Genomic DNA, 9,738 nt, shown 5'->3' with positions numbered 1-9,738 from the left:
TTGGCAGTCCCATCTGAAATAATAAATTAACTCAGAAGATTTTGAAAGTCCTACCCACCAGTCAACCTAATTGTTAGGAAACTACCTGGAAGGAAAATGGATTGGTCTCTTCTTCCAGGTAACCAGTGATAGGGCAAGAGGAAATCACTCCCGGGGTGTGGGTACTAGTAGGGGTGGTTTAGTGTGGAAGAATAGAATGTAAGAAAATAATGCGGAAGGTAGTGTCACCCCTGAGGAGCCGCAGCTGTGCTAATCACCAAAGATTAGGAACAGGCCTGCCCTTAACAGGCCACAGCTGTGTCCAATAAGAAGACGAGTGCTGCAAAAGAGTGGGGTAGCTGGGTGAGGAGAGAGTTGGAGTTTGTTGACTGTACTGTGAAGAAGAAGGACTCAGTGCTGTGAGAAGCTGCACGTGAGCAATCACTGAGAAGGTATGGGAGCTTTGCAATAAGAGGGCAACAGTTTAGACTGGAGATAAGGAAAAGATTCTTTACTGAAAGGATTATCAGGTATTGGAACAGGCTGCCCAGGGAAGGGGTAGAATTACTGTCCTTTGAAGTGTTCAAAAGCATGTAGAAGCATGGCTATGTTATGGTGCTTAGGGACACGGCTCAGGGGTGAACCTGCCAATGCTGGGTTGGTGGTTGGACTCACTGACCTCACAGGTCTTCTCCTGTATGAGTCTATGGTTGGCTGCCCGTGACTGGTTGTTAAAGGTGCTCTGGACAAAGAGCACCTGGGCACTCACCCTACTCACCAGTCACATGGAAATTATGAAATGAAGTGCTGTCTGTATTCACAGTAGAAACAACCTGATATGTATTAAATGCTTTTTCTTACCAAAATCAAGTAAGCTTTTTAACAAAACACACTCAGTTTCTCTGGCTCGTACACAATAAACCAAGAGACAGATCACAGAGACCTCACCTGTGGGAACGGCTCCTGCAGTTACATCTCAAAACATGTGGTTATCCTTAACTCGTCTGATGCACATGTGCTCCTGTAAGTGATAATTGCAAATTAGATATTTTTCAAAATATTGAGGGCTTGTTAACACTGAATTTACATCACTGTTACAGTGTCAGCTGTCACCGAGTTATCAAACATCAATTTTCCTAACTACCTTAAAAAACATAATCTGCCTTCAAGGACACTCAATGCCAAAACATTGTTGTTATCTAGTCAGTGAGCATTTCAAATTGTGTATTAATGTGTTGCAGGGTTAATTATGCTCATTACACCATTAGCAAATCTTATGCCTTCTCTCACATGTGCATTTCTGCTGTGCAGAACACTTGTGCTTATTACACAAACCTCCTGAGCTGTTATCAAGGCTGTCAGCAGGGCTCCTGCTGACACCATCGCCCCTCACTGTTTTTCCAGGTGAGAGCAGCAGTTGCTTTGCTTTCCTCAAGGAGTTTGCAAGTTTGGCTGCTCTTATGCCAGGAGAGAAGGAAAAAGCAAAGGGGGAAAGGTCTGCTCCCTAGGAGATGGACGTGAGGAGATGGAGGTGCTTGTCTTCTGCTGAGGAGGAGCATTGCTGTGGAAAGTCCTGACTCCTTTTAAAGTATATGCATTCTCCATTTATTTATACATAATTCATGCTGTTCGGCTGAAGAAATCTGGGAGTGACTATCCATTATGTAAACCATTTCTCAAAAATACCATTTGTTATGTGAAAAAAGTGAAAAAAAGACTGATGGCAGCAGCTGGGAAATAGAATCTGTGTTGCAATTAATTATTTAGACTAAAAACAAATCGCCAGGGTGGAAGAGGACATTTGTCTTACTTTAATTCTTGTTGTCATCCATGAGTGTAGTTTAAGGGGAGAAGTAAGCTAAAGCCAAGAAGTCATCAAATGCAAATGATTTGTTTCCTTTTTAATAAACATCATAATCCAATCCAGAAAATGGCACTAATTCAATCCACCATGAAATGAACTGGAGAAACAAAGCAACACATTGTGTCAGGGCAGATGAGGGAGGTTATACTCCCTATAATAAGATAAATGTTATTCACAGCAATTTTAAAACTCTGATTGCTCATTTTCTTGCATTTCTAGCTGTTACATATTGTTGATTAAGAAAGGGTCACAATGGCAGGAACCCAGCTAATGTCAGCCTTAAACCCTTGCACTAGAAAAAGTTACTGTACTTGTAGAAATCTGTCCAGTGGGAGGCACATGATAATAATTTAAAAAACAGCAATTAATAATGCAAAAAAATGATTTATCTATAGCATACACTCAAATGTGAAAATTACCCCAAGGACATTTTAAATATTAATAAGGAACTTTTGCATTAATATTAGGGGAAAATTATTACTTTGCTGTTCATTATAGCCTGTGTGCTCATGAGGTTACAGGGACAATAGAGGGAGGTTTGGGTTGTCTTTGCACTCCAGACTACTCAAAAAGGTAACACCTGTTAACCATCATTCCTTTCAGCAAGAAACATCAGCTTGTGCATTGTAACTCATGAGGAACACACAAGAGCCCCAAGCTTGCTGACAAATATAGTAAGAGATCAGAGGTCTGTAAGCTCTGTATTCCAAAAGGAATTGAAGGTTCTAACAGCAGCTGGGAGGAAGTGGATCTTAATCAGAAAATTGCTCTTAAAATCCAGGTTAGTTTAAAAATTTAGGCTATGAAAAATACACAGGTGAACTGAAAATGTTCAGATGAACTACACAGAGTTTGATGATTATCAGTCAGAATGTTTTTGCAAAACGTTGTTGCCTCTCTCCTGCAGTGCATAGACTGCAATAAAGTGTGCTCTAGTGGCCATTAATTCATTCCAAAGACCACTTAGTTATACAGCTCTTGCTTACTTAAAATTATTTTAATTTTAAAATTCAAAATGTTTAATTGTGTGTAGAGGTTGAAGCTGAAAATGTATTTCCTGCCCTTGTTATTCCAACCATGTAGTTCTGTATTAATACATTTAAAGTTCTCACAAACCTTGCCTAAAGAGTCAGATTTACAAAATTTATTTGCCAAATTTGCAGACTTCCTTTAAAACAAAAGTTCTTTCATTTTGTGCCCAAAGTGCCTGAAATGTTCCTGTTTGTTTTAAGAATTACTTTGCCTTTGTTGCTGTTCTCAGCCATATCAGTTGGGGGGGGGATGAGGAAAAATGATGACTTGTCAGTACAGAACAAAATGCTGCCAGGAAAACAGAAGGTCTGTGCTCTAAGTCTGAATACTTCTTTTCAGATGGAAAATAAAAAATCAGGGAGATATAGGCAAATTGTTGCATATCTACTGTATCTAAAATGCAATGTATCTACTCCCACAATCAGTCCTTATGACATAAATATTCCTGAAGTTGATTTCAGTGACTTTCTTTTGAAGATGTAAGATATTACATATTTAGAGAAAATATGCAGAACATTTTCCACGCATATGATTTCTAGGTCTAAAATCTGTTTTCACCTAAGACATTTAAAACACAAAACTTTTCTGTATAAAAAAGAAATAACATATACATATAACCTCATGCCAGTTTTTCTACAGTTCACAAGAGCATGTTTTAGGAGTAGTGCTAATTGTAATAGAAGTGACATCAACAGCAGCATAAAATATGTTGGTAAATTCAGATCTTTTTGAGGAAATCCATTTGTATGTCGGAAACCCAGCAGTTACCCAGCCATAAGCTGTGTTTATGTTATCAAGTACTTGCTGTCATTGTAGCAATTGTTGTAATTTCAGTGCAGAAAAATGGTTATTTGTCTACTAATAATGCAGATGAGTAGTCTCAAGCTTGAGATCTAATAATACAATCTCCCTTGTTAAAACCAGGGACTCCAGTTTCAGGATAAACTTTATAATGTGAATCTACAGCACATGCAAATTATAACACAAGTTTTATAGAGAAGCCATATCTTTCATTAGATCAGCCTCTGTAGGTGGGGAAAAAAACCACAAGCTTTTGCATATAAATCCTTTTTTTGCATCCAAAACAGGTTGGAATGTTCAAATGTAAATTCACACTGAGAACAACTGCTCTGAATTTAATTAGAAGTGTTAATCAGTCCAACCAGATGAAATAAAAACTTATTGGTATCTATAAAGTAAAAGAAGAGGTGAAATGCTGGTTTTCTTTGGAGAATAAAAGGGTCCCACCATTTATTTCTTACAGAACACTGAAAAGTTAGTGAGAGAAAAGGATAGTAATACTAATGTTCCAAGAACTCACTAATTTCCTAAGGTACACAGCTTCACTACTCAGTAGAATTAGGACTTCCTAGAACTGAAAGGTCAAAGAGTCGTTACAAAGGTGATACTGGTAATGAATGGATCCATTCCTGGATTTTTATCTGTAAGTCACCCACTTATGCTGATGCTCAGTTATTTGCAGAGTGATACAACAACAGAAGTCAAAGCTGTTGGACTGCAGAAAAATGCCTCTCTGGTATAGGTCAGTATTGGTGTTTTCCTGGAAAGAATAGCCATGCTGTGGTTATTTGTTGCCTTTCCTTCTGGCTTCAGAAAGGAGTGCATGATCCCCACAAAGGCAGGGTGTGAAAACCTGGCCAGGGAAACAAACTGCCTCTTGCACCTATTCCCACCTCCTCTTCCCTGGTGTCTATTTTGTTTACAAAACAACCCAAAACTTTAGAGGTGCTTAGGGTGCGTATTTCCCCTTAAATTACTAGTCTGTTGTCTATTAAACTTCAGTATCTCTCTCTTATCTCCCAGAGCACCAGGATGAGTCCTGGACATAGCACTGTCCCATCCAGCCCTAGGGAGGGATCTGGGATAGCCCCAGCAGCTGAAAGGGGCTCAGCTGAGATGACAGGGGAGAGAGAGGTGGTTGGGAATGCTGTAGAAAACTCCTTTCCTGCAGTCTAGATGCAGCTGACCTACTCAGCTCCTCCTTGCCTCTCACAGCCACACCTGGGCACATTTTTCAGCACAAAGGCTTACTGAAGCTCATTCTGCAACACAATTAAATAGACCTAGCTATTATTCATACTTCCTTTGAAAAAGAAGCTGATGCAGTGTCTAGCTGGATCCTGGAGTATTATGGATCCTAGAATTCCTTGAGTTCATGGGTCTACATGGCATCTAACAGGGAATGGGCGCTATTCATAAAAATTCTATTTGTGCTTTCTCAATTGATGCTGTGCATGGACCCATGGGGAAAAAGGGATCTGGTTTTGGTTGAGTCTCTCAATTGTGTTTTTTCTGCTTTTCATCATAGTTCCGTATATATGTTAAATCATAAGCACTTGGTATGATCCTGGTAGCTTTTCCTCTAACACTTATATTCTGCCATTTTATCGGTATGTAAGCTTCTAAAAAGAGCTGAGGTTGTGAATGGAAAATATCTTCTGTGTCTAAGATTTCCCTAAGCTTTCTGCATAGAAAGTGACATTTCTCTCTTAAGTAAGTTTGCAAAATAACTCCATGTTGCCATAGCTCTGTGAAATATGTAATTTTCTAGTTTTATAATACTGAAAGTAACTTAGATGTGGAAGAGCTGAAGTTATTTTAGGAACAGCTGAGATCAGCATAATGTTCCACTCCAATCTCCTTTGTCTTACAGGCCACAGGATCAGAGTCACAAGCATCTTTATCAAGCCCCAAACCCTTCAGGAGAGACATCTGTCCTTGATTGAAGGCTCTGAGGGGTAGAGTCCAGCATTCACCTAAATTTTCCCAATGTGTGTTCACCATCACTGCTAAAAATATTTCACATTTCTAATGGCATTTTATTGAATTTTCATTTAATGCTACTAATCATTATATTACAGTACAAGCTCAGAAATTGTTGTAAGTTTTACTCATTTTATATTTTATTGATGGCTGCTGTTTTTCTAGTCAGTCTTGGATCAATTAATGACATTCCCTGAAATATCCTTCACTGCCTCTGCATTGACCAATGTTATATTAAAGTACATTTGGACAAAAAGGTTAAAACCCTTTCATGTAATGCAATTAGAGTGAGCACACTTTTACATCCATCAGATGGGAAATCCATTGCACACAATCCATCACATGGTATGGATTTCAGCTGAAAAACTCAGATTTTGCTATCTCTTGTGAAGTCCAAGGTTTATCATCTGAGGCAGACATTTGGAGTTCTATTGCAAACAGGGAACTAAAATGTGTCCTCTGTCAAGAAGAAAGAAAAAGCTTTTGACCATAATCACAAGGTGGGAATAGCTTTTCTAAAGTCAGTGACAATTAGGACCAAAAAATTAGCTTGAGTCTTACCTAGCATCTGTTTTTAACACATTACAGTCCAGCTTCTGCCATTCTTGTTAGCATTAAATAATCCTGTTCAAAGTTAAATGCTGTAGAAAAGTTACCTAGTGAAATATACTTGTTTCTCTGCTAATGGCCAGAAGAAGGATTTGGGTATGAAGAAGTACCAAAATGACAATATCAGAGTTATGGTAGATCTCTGTGCTGCTCCAATTCTCTGTAACCGTTTGAAGTGCTTAGATGGCAATTAAGCTTTTATCAGCCTTTCTGTTTTGGCCAGTGATTAGAGCTATAAAACCTTTGATCAATTTCATGGAATGGAATATTAGCCTCATTCGGCTTTCTGATTTCAATTTTTATAGGTTGCTGCTCTTTTAAAAAGTAGCCATTACATTTATTGCTGGAAATAAACAGGAGCCTGTAGTTGCCTTCCCACTTTGGTAGCTAGATTACAAATATAATTTTAATTTAAAGGTAAACAATACAATATATGTTGCTCCACGTGTCAGGCAGCATGGAGCCAATCCTGCTTGCAATCCCAGCTGTCAGTTTGGTCCTGAAAGTGCAGATTTCTGAGCAAATAGTAACCACAGCCTCTTAGTCCTACTACTACTTCAGCAGTGTTAGGAAGCAAAGGGAATATTTGCATAGAAAAATAAGCATTTTTTTGAATAATTTCTTCAATTACAGTTGCTTCTGAGAACTCAAGTGCAAGAGTAAAACAGGAATTTGAATTTTTTTCTATCCTAAAGAGAAGTCATTTTAAAGTGTAGAGTCTAACTCCTGAATGTTATAGGTCTTAGTTTCTTATAATTTAGAATCAGGGAGCCAAAAATTGTCATTCAACTGACCTTCTACATAAAACACACCATTGAATGCCACTGATAATTTCCACAGCAAAAATATCTTTATGCAATTCCTAGAACATATTTTGAAAGGAATTGAATCAAGCAGGAGATTCAATTTATGGTGACTTTACTACCTCCATTAGCAAGTATTTAATTGGTTAATTTGGCATGAAGAGAAAAATATTGCACTTTGCATTTTTAGTGCTTTAACATTTGACTATTGGATTGAAATCAGATTTACAGGAAGTTCTATAACATTTGCTTTATAAACAGTAAAATGCAACCCTCTTAAGTATGAAGAAAATACTGAATCCTGCTAGACTGCAGTGGTGTAGCATCTCTTAGTTGAGAGGATATTTTAATTTGCTTTTCATGTGACTTGCTTCAGCTTCCTTTTCTTTTGCAGGTCCCCCTCTCTGGCAGTCTCCAGACTTTACCTCAGTTTTCTTTGGGCAAGGCTACAAAATTGTTTCCAGGTCTGGCCTTGAGTCTTCAAAGAACTATTCTGTAGAATCAAGAAAATATTCCTTTTTTTTTTTTTTCTTATTCATAGCATTTTTTGTAACTTTTGTTCCCCAACATCTTTCTGGGAGAACACATTGAGGTTATCTGCAATTAACTTTAAGGTCTTTTCCGAAGTGCCTCTTGAGCACAGTTTTGAAGTCTGAACTTGCCCTTCTCAATTTCAGTGTTTGTGACCTCTCCAAAAGCATGATGCCCTGTAAGTAAATCTATTCTGGTAATTTTTGGAGCCAGATTTTTGTTGGTTTGTTTTTTGGTTTTTTTTCTGTTTCCATTAAGCATTTGTGCTTCACATACTAAAAGGCACAGAGACTGCTGTTTGACCTGAGATCCTCTATGGTGTTTCTCCCAGGCCAAGTTACATTTTCTGTCAAAAACCCACAGCTCAATAGAATAAATACACATCAAGGACTCCTTGTCTCTAAGTGCTCTTTATTGTCCCTTTGTCCAGGAAAGGGCCTGCCTTAAGTGTGCCCTTGAAAACATATTAAAGATTCCACCATGATTTTGTTCGACCTTTTATTGAGGCTTTTCTCTACTAAGCCAACAGCTTCTAATACTCCCTTGGGTGGATGGTCAGCAAAGGCTTGAGGATATAATACCAAAGCTGACAACTCCTGATTCTCTTTCAGTAGCATTTTGAGATAACTATTAGAAAATCTGATCAGTAAAATGTTCTAAACAAGACTCCAGAATACATAAAGCATTGGTTTTTAAAACAAAAGTAGCAATGGTGAGATCCAGAGTTTCCTAAAGTGCTGAACTTGCCTTGGAGGTAGATGTAGGGAAGAAGTAAAGACTTAAAAGATCTTAAATTCCTTGTGAAGTCAATGGAAAGCATAGCTAGGATATCTCTGAATGTCAGGAGCAGTAGTATTCCCTAGAACTATAATCATTGTTCCCTTCCAGTTACTGTCCAGGAACTGATAGAAATCAGTAGGAATTATAAAGAGTTACAACCCAGCACTTCCTATCCCTCTCCTGAGCGATAAATTCATGGGGAGCAAAGATTTAAAAAGTTAATAGCACTGATAGTGGTTGCCCCCCAGTCTCCATGATCACACAGTTTACACAAAGGTGAACTCTAATGCAGGTGGCATAGGAAGGGCTTCAGGCAGCCCCAGAGCTGTGCCCAAACCACCACAGTAAATGCAGTAAGTGCTCTTTCCTTCTCCTGAGTCTCTATTTAACTATGAGACTAGAAAAGGACCCTCATTTGGGAAAGGGCAAGGAAAATAAACAAATTCAATCTGAAGTCCTATCAGTATTTTTACAGCCGTATACTCTATAAAACTCCAACCTTTTCTCACATAAATGTGAGCAGGAATCTAGCTGGTCTTACAAAACTTTATTCTGTTAAAAATGGAGATTATTTGTTCATATAAACACAAAAAGAAAGCCATTTGTGACATTGATTCTTGTCCCACAAGTTAGGTTATTTTTTTGACTAGGAAAAAAGGCAGATATCTTTTCTGAATATAATTTGGAATACCTTTATCAGTATATTTGCAATCACGGGGTTATTTGTTTCCACCCCTTGTAAGTGTGAAGCAAGTGAAAAATCTATCCGGATAGAGAAAATTCATAAACTCATGATAAACTATAAAAGAGAAACAGATTTGCTTACATGATGGAATTTGGCAGTTTTGACATCCTTTCCTAGAGCACTATAAAATAGCAATAATTCAACAGGGTAATGAATCAGAAATAGAATGCTGACCCATACACTGATTCTGTCCTGTGATAATCAAATATTTCAGGCTTCAGTGCTGAGAATTGCCATATGGCCTAAATATTGCTATAGGCACGAAAATCACTGAACAGCTTAATATTGCATAGGGGAGGGGGAAATTTAAAAATATTTTTGTGTTCAAATAGGATATTTTACTTTCATACAAGATCTGGTATCTCAACAGTTTTAGAAGTTATCAATATGACACTTCTTTACTCTTCACCACTGTTGCTTCTGTAGGATCAAGAATGTGTCCTTTAGGGATGGAGGGACTTCAGGAAGTCTCAAGGACCTTCTAGTCCTAGCTGGATCAGCTGAGAGGTCAGCTTAGGCTGCTTAGAACTTTGTTCAGTTTGAGCTTGAAAATCTCCAGAGATGGAGTCTGCACAATCTCCTCAGGACCCTGTCTCCCTGCTCCACTATCC

General features: G+C 38.2%; 1 long non-coding RNA gene across 1 annotated transcript; it reads left to right on the top strand.

Moving 5' to 3' along the window:
• The first annotated feature begins 360 nt into the window (after positions 1 to 360).
• Positions 361 to 7,975, top strand: LOC132072514 (uncharacterized). Its single transcript, XR_009418342.1, has 5 exons — positions 361 to 431; positions 1,384 to 1,567; positions 2,447 to 2,624; positions 5,550 to 5,667; positions 7,466 to 7,975. It is a non-coding gene; the product is annotated as an uncharacterized LOC132072514 (long non-coding RNA).
• The last annotated feature ends 1,763 nt before the right edge of the window (positions 7,976 to 9,738 follow it).

Source organism: Ammospiza nelsoni, chromosome 4 (assembly GCF_027579445.1).
Source record: "Ammospiza nelsoni isolate bAmmNel1 chromosome 4, bAmmNel1.pri, whole genome shotgun sequence".
Taxonomy (NCBI): Eukaryota; Metazoa; Chordata; class Aves; order Passeriformes; family Passerellidae; genus Ammospiza; species Ammospiza nelsoni.
The sequence above is the reverse complement of the archived record's forward strand: the minus strand, read 5'-3'. Positions and strand labels throughout refer to the sequence as shown.